Consider the following 11,833-nt stretch of genomic DNA (forward strand, 5'->3'; position numbering starts at 1 on the left):
AGATGAGTGTATTAGAAAACTATGGTACATCTACACAATGGAATAGTATGCTGCGGAAAAAAAAAAAAAAGGAATTCTTACCATTTGCAGCAGCATGGATGGAACTGGAGAACATCATGCTAAGTGAAATAAGCCAGGAAGTGAAAGAAAAGCACCACATGATCTCTCTCATTTATGGATAAAAAAGAACATTATAACCTGATGAACAAAAGGTAGATACAGAGGCAGAGAAGCATTGAACAGATTGTCAAATTACAGTGGGAAGGCTGAGGAGTGTTGGGGTGGGGGAGGTAAGAGATCAACCAAAGGACTTGTATGCATGCATATAAGCATAACCAATGGACACAAGACACTGTGGGGGGGTGAGGGCATGTGCCGGGGGGTAGGGGAGGTCAGGGGAAGGTCAATGGGGGGGGGAGGAGACATATGTACTACTATCTATAATATTTTAAACAATAAAATAAAAATTTTTTAAAACAGAACCTATTTGAAGAAATAATGACCAAAAACTTCCCTAACCCAGTGAAGGATAAAGACACACATGTGCAGGAAGTGAAGAGTCCCCAACAAGATGAACCCAAAGAGGCCCATATCAAGACACATTATAATTAAAATCACAAAGTTAACACACAAAGATTCTCATCTTAAAAGCAGCAACAGCAAGAGTTACCTACAAGGGAGCTCCCATATGTCTGTCAGCTGACCTCTCAACAGAAACATTTTAGGACAAAGGGATTGGCATGAAATATTCAAAGTAATGAAAAGCAAAGATCTACAACCAAGATTACTTTACCCAGAAGGGCTATCATTTAAAATTGAAGGATAAATAAAGAGCTTCCCAGACAAGAAAAAGTGAAAGGAGATTATTACCACCAAACCAGCATTACAATAAAAGATAAAGGGTCTGGAAGAAGAAGAAGAAGAAGAAGAAGAAGAAGAAGAAGAAGAAGAAGAAGAAGAAGAAGAAGAAGAAGGAGGAGGAGGAGGAGGAGGAGGAGGAGGAGGAGGAGGAGGAGGAGGAGGAGACCACAGTGACAACAACAAAAATGAAGAGTTAAAAGAAAAAATGCCAATAAATGCAAACCTATTAATAAGCACTATAAATGTAAATGGCTTAAATGCTCCAATGAAAAGACATAGGGTAGCTGAAAGATAAATACCACATGATCTCACTCATTTGTGGAATACAATGAACAACGTAAACTGATGAACAAAAACAGATCCAGAGACAGAGAAGCATCGATCAACCCGTCAAACCTCTGAGGGAAGGTGGGGGGGGGTAGGGGGGAAAGGTCAACCAAAGGACTTATATGCAAGCATATAGGCCTAACCAGTGGACACAGACAATAGGGGGGTGAGGGGATGAGTGTGGGGGGCGGTATAGGGGTAACGTGGGGATAAGGACACATATGCAATAACTTAATCAATAAAAAAATTTAAAAAAGAAAGCAAGACCCATATATATGCTGTCTACAAGAGATTTACCTCAGAATGAAAGATACACACAGACGAAAGGGATGAAAAAAGACAGTTCATGCAAATGGTAATGAAAAAAAGCTGTGGCAGCAATACTTACATCTGACAAAATAGACTTTAAAACAAAGTCTATAGTAAGGTACAAATAAGGACATTGCATAATGATAAAAGTAGCAATCCAACAAAAGGATTTAACCCTAATAAACATATATACACTCAAAATAAGAGCACCTAAATATGTAAACAAATCTTGATGGACATATAGGGAGAGATTGACAGTAATACAATCACTGGCATCAATGGATAGATCTTCCAGACAGAAAATCAACAAGGAAATAGTGGCCTTAAATGATGCACTAGATCAGATGGATTGAATTGATTCTTCACAGCATTTCAACCCAAAACAGCAGAATATACATTTCTTTCAAGTGCACATGGCACATTTTCTAGGATAGACCACATGTTAGAACATAAAAGAAGTCTCAATAAATTTAAGAAGATTGAAATCATGTCAAGCATCTTCTCTGACGTAAATGATATAAAACTAGAAATCAGCCACAGGGGAAAAAAAACTGAAAAACGCAACGTAATGGAAACTAAATAGCATGTCAAACAATGAATGAGTTAACAATGAAATCAATGAAGAAATCAAAAGTTACCTTGACACAAATGAAAATGAAAACATAACAAACTGAAATGTATGGGCCACAGCAAAAACAGTCCAGAGAGGAAAGTTCATAGCATTACAGGCCTATCAGGAAATAACACCACCACCACCAACAACAAAAACCCTCAAATAAATTATTTAACTTTACATTTAAAGGAATCGGAAAAAAAAGAAAAACATCAAAGCCCAAAGTAAATAGAAGGATGGAAATAATAAGTATCAGAGCAGAAATAAACTACATGGAGTATAAAAAATAACAATACAAAAGATCAATGAAAACAAGAGCTGGTTCTTTGAAAAGATAAACAAAATTTATAAACTTTTAACCAGACCCAGCAAGAAAAATAGAGAGAGGACCCAAATAAATAAAATCAGAAATGAAAGAGGAGAAGTAACAACTGACACTAAAGAAATACAAAGGATTGTAAGAAACTATTACAAAGAACTCCCACCACAGACCAGGCCACACTTTTCTGTCTCCTCCTCTGGTTACCTTCACATGCCCAACATCCTTGTAAGTGGGTGTGTGCCTGGGACAAGCCTCTGCCACCTCTGCTCACAGAAACGACTGTAGTGGTCTACATGTACAGGTCTGTCCTCCCTGCTTCCTGCTTGGCCCTACCTTTGCATGACTTTGTATTTTCCATTCCATTCCCTTCTTATCTGATGTGTTTCTGTTGAGAAATCAGTTGCTAGTCTGATGGGGGATCCTTTGTAGGCAACTTTCTGTCTTTCTTTGGCCGCTTTTAAGATTATTACTTTGTCACTGATGTTTGCCAATTTAATTATAATGTGCCTTGGCATCGGTCTTTGGGGGTTCATTTTGTTTGGGACTCTGTGCGCTTCTTGGATTTGTGTGAGTTTTTTTCCCCCTATATCAGGGAAGTTTTCTGTCATTATTTCATCAAAGATGTTTTCTATTCCTTGCTCAGTTTCCTCTCCTTCTGGCATCCCTATTATGCAGATGTTGTTTTGTTTCATGTTGTCCCAAAGTTCCCTTAGGCTCTCCTCCTGTTTTTTTAATTTTTTTTCTAGATTCTGCTCTGCTTGGGTATTTTTTCCTACCTTGCCTTCTAGCTCACTGATGCAGTCCTCTGCTTTTTCTAGTTTACTGTTGATGCTTTCTATTGAGTTCTTTATAACAATGATGTCATTTTTCATTTCTTCTTGGTTCTTCTTCATTTCCTCTTGGTTCTTACACATGTTGTTGAATTTGTCTTCCATTCTTTTCAGCCACCTTATGACCATTTCTCTGAATTCTTTCTCTGACTTATTGCTTGCCTCCTTTTTGTTTACTTCCTTTTTTGGGAATGCCTCATTTTCTTTCATTTGTGGGCTGTTTCTTTGTCTCCCCATGATCTCTCCTCTCCGGGTGTCTGGTTATGTAGCTCTCTCTCTGTGTCCAGCACTGTGCATGATTCTTCAAACACCTCTTTCACACATCCTTTTTCCCCTGGCACTAAGCAGCCGGTACACTGGTAAAATCCAAGGCTGCCTTTTTGCACCCAGTCCAGCTATGGGCTGATTTTTAGAGTTTCCTTCTGCCAGCAGCCCTGCGGATCCCCTTCCACACTCACAGATCACGCTGGCCCCAATGGCCACGGACTTTGTGGGGCACAGACTTCCCTGCACACGCTTCTCTCTTCAACCTGGATTGAAGACCTCACCTTTCCCTATGCGAAATCTGACCTTTCCTTGAGGAGGACCAGGGCTCATCCAAGTCCTTGTATTTGTGCTGCTTGAGATCCGGTGTTCCTGGGGTCATAGCTGGTCCCTGGGTGCCATGGTTGCAGGGTCCCAGGATGTATATGCTTCTGATAATAGCCACTCTCTGTATTATTTCTTTGGTTGAGGTCCCACTGACTTAACCCCATTGCTGATATGATTGAAAGGCCTCAAGAAAGCATACCCAACCAAGCCACCAATAAAGTAAAAATCAGGTTCCCCATGAATTGCAAAATAGATGTCTATTTCCATGGGAACATCCTGTATCTTCAAATAGGTTCTTGATCCCTTTCTCTCTCTCCTCCTTCTGGTATCCCTATGATGTGATGTTGTTATGCTTCATGTTTTCCCAAAGTTTCCATAAACTGTCCTCATTCTATAAATTCTTCTTTTCTTTTTGCTGTTCTGATTGAATGTTTCATTCTACCTTGTCTTCCAAATTGCTGATTTGATTTTCTGTTCATCCAACCTACTTTTTATTTCTTCCTGTGTATCTTAAAGTTAGATATGGTATTCTTCAGTTCTGACTGGTTATTTTTCATGGGTTCTATGTCCTCTTTCATACTGTTATAGTTCTCATTAAGTTCCTTGAACACCCTTATAACCATTACTTTGAATTCTATGTCTGATACATTGCTTGCCTCCATTTCAGTTAGCTCTTTCTCTGGAGACTCCTTCTATTCTTTCATTAGGGCCTGCTACTTTGTCTCCCCATTTTGACTGTGTCTTTGTGTTTATTTGTATGTATTAGATAGATCTGCTATGACTCCCAGTCTTTGTGGGATGGCCTTATGTAGTATGTGTCCTGTGGGACCCAGTGGTGAGAGGTCTCCTGGATCTCCTGAGCTGGATACTCCAGGAATGTCCCTTGTGTGGGTTATGTGTCCCTTCCTGTTGTAATTGAGTCTTGATTTCTATTGGCTTGTTTGTACATGGGATTGACCTTCAGGCTGGCTGACTGCGAGGCTCAATCTCAATCATAACATGCATGCTGCTGTTCAGGTGCAGTCTTAATGTGGCTTCTTCTGCAAATCCTTGGTTATAAGTCTTCTCTTCAGCTAGTCTTCAATTGGTTATTCAGGGTAATCATTCCACAATTTAGTTGTAATTCCAGTTTTATCCTAGGAGGAAGTATGTGCAAGAACCACCTACTCCACCACCATCTTGGAAGTTCAATACCACTTTTTTCTGTAGCATTTCTTACCATCTCCCAACCTGCCATTTATCACCCCAATATTCTCCACACCTATGTATCTACCTATCCATTCATTCATCTGACAAATATCTTTTGGGTAACTTCTATGTGCCAGGCACTGAGCTGAGCACTGGAGACCCCCCACATCTCTACCTCATGGTGCAGTTGTAATCATTCAGCATCCTGGACTAAGGTAGCGACACACACACACACACACACACACACACACACACACACACACACACACACCAAGTGCCTCAGGACAAATCCATTCTCATCTTCCCAGGGTCCTGTTCAACAGATAATGGAGACCTAGTTCCCCTGGCCCCCACATTTTCTGCTGGGGAGGGTCTGTGATGCGTTCTGCTGTTCCTGGGAGAAGGCAAATAACGCCAGCCTCCTGATCCTTCCTTTTTGCTAGGCTTTTCCAAGGGTTCTTCTGGTGCCTTCAGCCTTTTGGTCCTGAAATTATACATGTGCTGGACAGTCCAGAGCCCAAGGGACCTTCTTGGGTGTACTTTGGGTAAGCCCTTTGGGGCTCAACTTAGGCAGTTGGAGAATGCCTCCCTCCATTGTCATTCTGAAATCCTTTAGACTGAGGTACTCTGGCCAAAGGGAAGAGAATATTTGCTTACAAAATCCCCATATATATGTGTCCTGCAGCCTGGAGTAACTTTCTGTGTGCTCTGTGGTTTGCTGCTGTTTCAGTCCATTCCAGTTGCTATAACAAAGTACTACAGACCCAGGGTGGGTATCAATAACAGAAACTTATTTCTCATAGTTCTGGAGGCTGGAAGTCTGAGATCAAGATGCTAGCATGGTCCTGCTCTGGTGAAAATACCTTCCAGGTTGTAGACAACCACTTCTACATTGTATCCTAATATAGTAGAGAGCAGAGAGTGGAGGCAAGATGTCTTGCCACTCTTATAAGAGCACTAATTCCATTTGTGAGCTCCACCCTCATGACCTCATTTAATCCTAATTATCCCCAAGGTCCTATTTCCTAATACCATTGCATTGGAGGGTAGGGCTTCAACATATGCATTTAGAGGCGGGGGGGGGACACAAGTATTCATAATAGCCACCTCCCCCAGTCATGGACATGGGCATATGGAGTTAGAGCAGTGGTTCTCAACCTTCTGGCCCTTTAAATACAGTTCCTCATGTTGTGACCCAACCATAAAATTATTTTCGTTGCTACTTCATAACTGTAATGTTGCTACTGTTATGAATCATAATGTAAATATCTGTTATGCAGGATGGTCTTAGGCGACCCCTGTGAAAGGGTCGTTCGACCGCCAAAGGGGTAGTGACCCACAGGTTGAGAACCGCTGAGTTAGAGCAAATTCTCCTCCAGTGAGACAGTCACACTTTCTTTCCTTCCCACAGATCCCTCAGCCTGGCTGAGGTATGAAAGATCTTGAACTTTCACAGAGGCAGGGAGCATACACAGGGCTTGTCAGGGAGAGCATGATGCACTCTGGAGGAACTAGTACCATCTCTGTAGTGGGTGGTGGTGGTGAGAAACCTCAGGAGTTCTGGGGGAGCCATAACCCTCTTTGTCTGCACCCTAAGGTCAATGTGCAAGGAGGCATCTCCTATTCCATGGGGAAAGGGGTGAGCACTTGTTAATATTGAATGTTAGCCTGGTAAAATGCCAGGCCTCTCCCACTGGTATTGTACAGCCTGCCTATGACCTGTCTTCCCGGAGGGTCAATTTTACTTCAAGACTGGAGGGAAATAGTTACTTTAATGGTAACAGATTATTTTACTTCAAGAATAGATGAAAATAGTTACTTTAAGTGGTAACAGATTATTTTATCATATTTAAACAAATGTGGATGTAGTATGCCTTTGAATGCATACTTATAGATTCTTGAGCTGTAACATAAGGTATCAAAAGAGCAATTTGAGACAGCCCCAGACCATCCTTGGGTTTGTGCCTCATTCTCTTTAGCTGTTAAGGAGACCCAATGGAAAAACTTAAGAAGCAAGCGCATTCTGGAGGAAAAAGAGGTGGCCTTTGGCATCAGATGGACTTGTAGTTCCATCCCACTTCCCTCCATAGCTTGACCTCCCTGTTGATGAGATCACTGGGACTTTGAGCAGGTGATTATACCCCTTGGGAATGGTTATGCCTGCCTTGGAAACTAGGAAGGGAAGCAGGTCCTGCTCAGACCCCTGTCTGGGCCATGGACTTGATTGGAAGTACCTGCTGCTCTGGGAAGCATTGTTTTGAAAGCCTTGTCCTTGCTTTATCTTCTGTTGTCTGGTGGGGCCATGGATGTTACTAAGCTTATGTTATGTTATGTCAGGTACTGGGCTGAGCAATTTACCACCACGATTTCCACTATTTTCTTACCAGCTATAGGAGAATACCAGGGCCCTCTGGGGCTTTGAGAGGAGAGTAGGCAGGGGTCTAAGGGCTTAAGAATGTTCTATATTCGACACTGAGTGCCAATTCATTGCTTCCAACCTTGGAGAAGCACCTTCCTTCTTCCCTCCATGTGGGTAAGCCTTCACTGGTTTGGCCTCTCCATGACCTCAACAGGTAGGTTGACTCAGCCTGATATCCCATTCTGATCATTTGTCCATGCTGACTCCAGAGTATCCATATGGGGAGAATCTCTGGTTCATGGCCCCAGGCAGGAGTCTGAGCAGAACCTGCTTTTCTTATTTAGTCACTTATCCTCACACCAGTTTCTAAGGCAGGCATCATCATCTTCAAGTGTTAGCATCACCTGCTCAAGGTCCCAATGTCCTTAATAGAGGTCAAGCTATGGAGGGAGATTTTATTAGTTTTCTAAGGCTGCTGTAAGCAAGTACCACAAACTATAAACAATAGAAATGTATTGTCTCTCAGTTCTGGAGACTAGAAGTCTGACATCAAGATATAGTCAGGGTTTGTTCCAGGTCTCTCCCTCAGCCTCTGGTGTTTTGCTGGCAGTCTTTGGTGCTCATTGGCTTATAGAAAGATCCTCCTGATCTCTGCTTTCATGTTCACAAGGCTGTCTTCTTCCTGAGTGTGTGTCTGTGTCCAAATTTCCCCTGATGATAAGGAAATCAGTTATGTTGTATTAGGGACCCACCTTATTACACTATAACCTCATCCTAACTTATCTAATTAAATCTGAAACAGTCCCATTTCCAAATAGGATCACATTCTAGAGTATTGAGCTTAGCACTTCAACATATTAATTTGCTGGAGGGGCAGAATTCAACACATAATAGAACCAAAATGGAAATTCAGTTTATGTGATGGCAAAAACCACCTTTTATCCCAACATGTTGGTGCTTTCCAAATTTTCCCTAACAACAGAAGAGATTGAGATGCAGCACCTCACTTGTGTCCACTAGAAGAAATGGGAAGGGGAGGGATTTTGAGTAATCACCAATAGTACAGCACTCCCAGGATGTCTTTGCTCAGGGCCACCTACTCTTGTTTCACATGCCTTGGTCTCCAGTTTCCCGTATGTTTCTCACCCCCACCAACTGCAAGGTAGATTTAAGCTCTCCAACTTGTTCTTGAGTCCTAATTTTGATAACTCAGCTTTTCTTCCAAAAGGATGGCCCAAGAACCCTCATAAAGAAAGGATTCTTCTTGGTCTATTACCCAGAGCTACAGAATGTTCCTAGAGATACTCAGGTTAAATTTCCATGGGTGCCCTTATTGCATTTCATTGTCACACCCATTTCTGGCATTCTCTAGACTTGGAGAGATGCCATTCTGGCCCAGGTTTCTGGGTTTGTTGGAAGCCTCCGGATCCTGAAAAGCAATTGCTTGGAGGACCATGTGGAGCCCTTCCCTGGAAATGTGGCTTCTTGTATGTCTTGGTCTGTTTCATTCAGAGCCTGAGGTTTCTATCACTGCTATTTCTGCACGCTAGCTGCACATTTATTTTAGACTCATCCCAGGAAAGCCTGCTCTGATTTAATTCCATTAAACCACACTTTCACACTGTTCTAACCTATTTATATTTAACAGTTTGAAAACCGAAGTATCTTAATTAGAATAATCAATTATGTATCAAGAAACAGCCTCACCAGGAAAGCAAAATCCAGCCAAGTACCCAGATGCTGAGAAAACAGTCTCCTCTTACCAGCCACATTACTCTAGACCTCAGGAGACCTGTGCCTGGTGGGCTCTCTAATCCCGAGGTCCTTCCACTGTGAATAATGAAATCTGTTTTGATTGGGTCCTTCTCAAAGGATTTACGAAGGGAGGTTGTTCCTCCTGCATAGCAGCTTCAGGGTTTAGGTTTGTCAGCATTTTTAGTGATAATGTTAGTGTTAGGAGCATTTAAGGACAACCAAATGTGCATAATAATAAGTTGATAATAGCTAAGACACATTGAGCACTGACCAAATTTCAGGCCAAGCCAGCTGCTTCCCCTGCTATGGGGCATCTCACTTGATCCTTGTGGTCACCTTCCAAGGAAAGTTTTATTATTATACCCATTTCCCTGATGTATAGACTAGGGCTCAGAGGAGGTAAATAGCTTTCAGATAATGTAGTAAGAAAGTGTGAGTGGCCAGATTTAAACACAGGCGGTCTGGCTCCAGAACCCCAGATCAGAACCACTTGGCTGAACTGAGTGTTGGCACTAGGAATAACTTGAGGATTTGATCCAATCCCTTCATCTCTAGGTGTGGAAACTGATACCCAGGGAGAGAATGGAACCTGCCCAAGTTCAAAGAACAAATTGAATACACAGGCTAGTGTGATTTTACAAATTACCATGGTTGGGTGATGAGGTGAGCCCCTCAGTTATTTGAGAGAGATGGCCACTTGCTTTAAGAGTCATCTCTACTCTAAACATTCCCAAGATTTAAATAATTTCTCAAATGTCCTAGTTTCTTTGGAAGGTATAAAAACTTCAAAAAATTAATCCCGTGCCTACTCAGGAATTAAAGCCTTGCCCAATCTTTATGCCTGTGCATTTGTTCACCGCTCCAAATATTTATTGTGCTCCTAATGTATGCCAGTCACTGTTCTATGTGCCAGGGAAACATCAGTGAATAAGACAGATACAAGCCTTCAAAGACAACAATAAGTTGGGAGTGGGGGGGGAAGGAAAGTCCTAAATGGAGAACAAACATAGTGAGGCAGTAGAGGATAAGTAGATTGGATGGTCAGAAATCTCCTCAACAAGATGCCCTTTAAACTGAGATATGAATGCTGAGAAGAATCCAGCACTGAGAGGATATGCCTAGTAGAAGGGCATTCCAGGAAGAGGGGCCAATAGGTGCAAAGGTCCCATGTGGAGGGAAGATTGGTGTATTTAGGAATAAAAGGACCATGTGGCTGGAGCGTGATAGATGTTGACAGGTTGGTAGATAAACTGAGAGAACTGAGCAGGGGGGTTAGGACTGTGGGGATATGCAAGCCAGGGCAATTGTCACTCTGATGATTGTGGAAAAGGACTAGTGGATGAGGCAGAAATAGAAACAGAGAGGCCAGTCTGGATGCTGTAGGGAGTTAAATGGTGCCCCCTCCCCACTTAAATATGACTGCCTGGAATCAGTGAATGAGTTCTTATTTGAAAAAAGGATCTTTGCAGATGTGACTAAGTCAAGATCTCAAAATGAAGACAATCCTAGATTTCCTGGGTGGGCCCAAATACAAAGACAAGTGTTTTTAAAAAGGAAAGAGATGAGGAGAAAGTCATGTGAAGACAGAGGGAAGCAGAGATTGAAGTGATGCTGCCACAAGCCAAAGAATACTTAAAGCCACCAGACACTGGAAGAAGCAAATGATGACTTTGCCCTAGAGTTTTCAGAGAGTGTGGTCCTGAAGAAACCTTGATTTTAGACTTCTAACTTCCAAACTGTGACAGAATGAATTTCTGTTGTTTTAAACCATCCACTTTGTGGTAATTTTTAAATGGCAGCCCTAGGAAACTCATATAGATACTATTGTGATAATAGAGATGATGGTGGTTTGGACCAGGGTCGTAGTCATGGAGCTGGAGAGGTGTGGACAGGCTTTGGATATGTTTTGAAGGTAGAACTGATAGGACTTGCTAATTGGACTGGATGTGGGGAGGAAGGAAATGGGAGGAGATTCATTACTACAAATCTTGAATGGGCATTCCACACCAACTGGTTATCCTAGGAGACTCTCTAGATTTTCTGCTTGAATAATTGGAGGAATAGCAGTGCCATGCATCTTGATGAGGCAGACTGATGGGGAAGGCTTAGGAGTAGAAGGTTGGTAGTGTGTTTAGCCAGGTTAGATTTGAATCGCCTGTTAGACATCCAGGCAAGGTTGAGGTGGCAGCCACATATTTGAGTATGGAATTCAGGAGAGGCCCTTGATGGGGATGCATACATTTAGGGAGTTATCAGTGTAGAGATTATATATTTTCTCAGAATTTTTTATTGTGGTAAAATATCCTATATAATAAAAGGCTAATATGCAAATTGTTCCCTTGACCAGGAGTTCGACTGGGAATTCCACCAGGGGGTGGGGCTGGCCTGCCAACTGCCCTCAGCCCCTCCCCCAGCCGGCCCCTCCCCCTGGCTGCCCCTGCCCCTGATTGCCCCCCCCCCCCACCAGGGGCCGGGACAACCAGCCAACCTCCTGCTTCCCTTTCCCCCAGCCAGTCTGGCCTGATTGGGGCAGGCCGGCCGTACCCCACCCATGCATGAATTCGTGCACCAGGCCTCTAGTATAATATAATTTACCATCTTAATCATTTTTGAGTGTACAGTACAGTGGTATTAAATACATTTATAATGTTGAGCAACCATCACCAACATCCACCTCT

Source organism: Myotis myotis, unplaced genomic scaffold (assembly GCF_014108235.1).
Source record: "Myotis myotis isolate mMyoMyo1 unplaced genomic scaffold, mMyoMyo1.p scaffold_m19_p_4, whole genome shotgun sequence".
Classification (NCBI taxonomy): Eukaryota; Metazoa; Chordata; class Mammalia; order Chiroptera; family Vespertilionidae; genus Myotis; species Myotis myotis.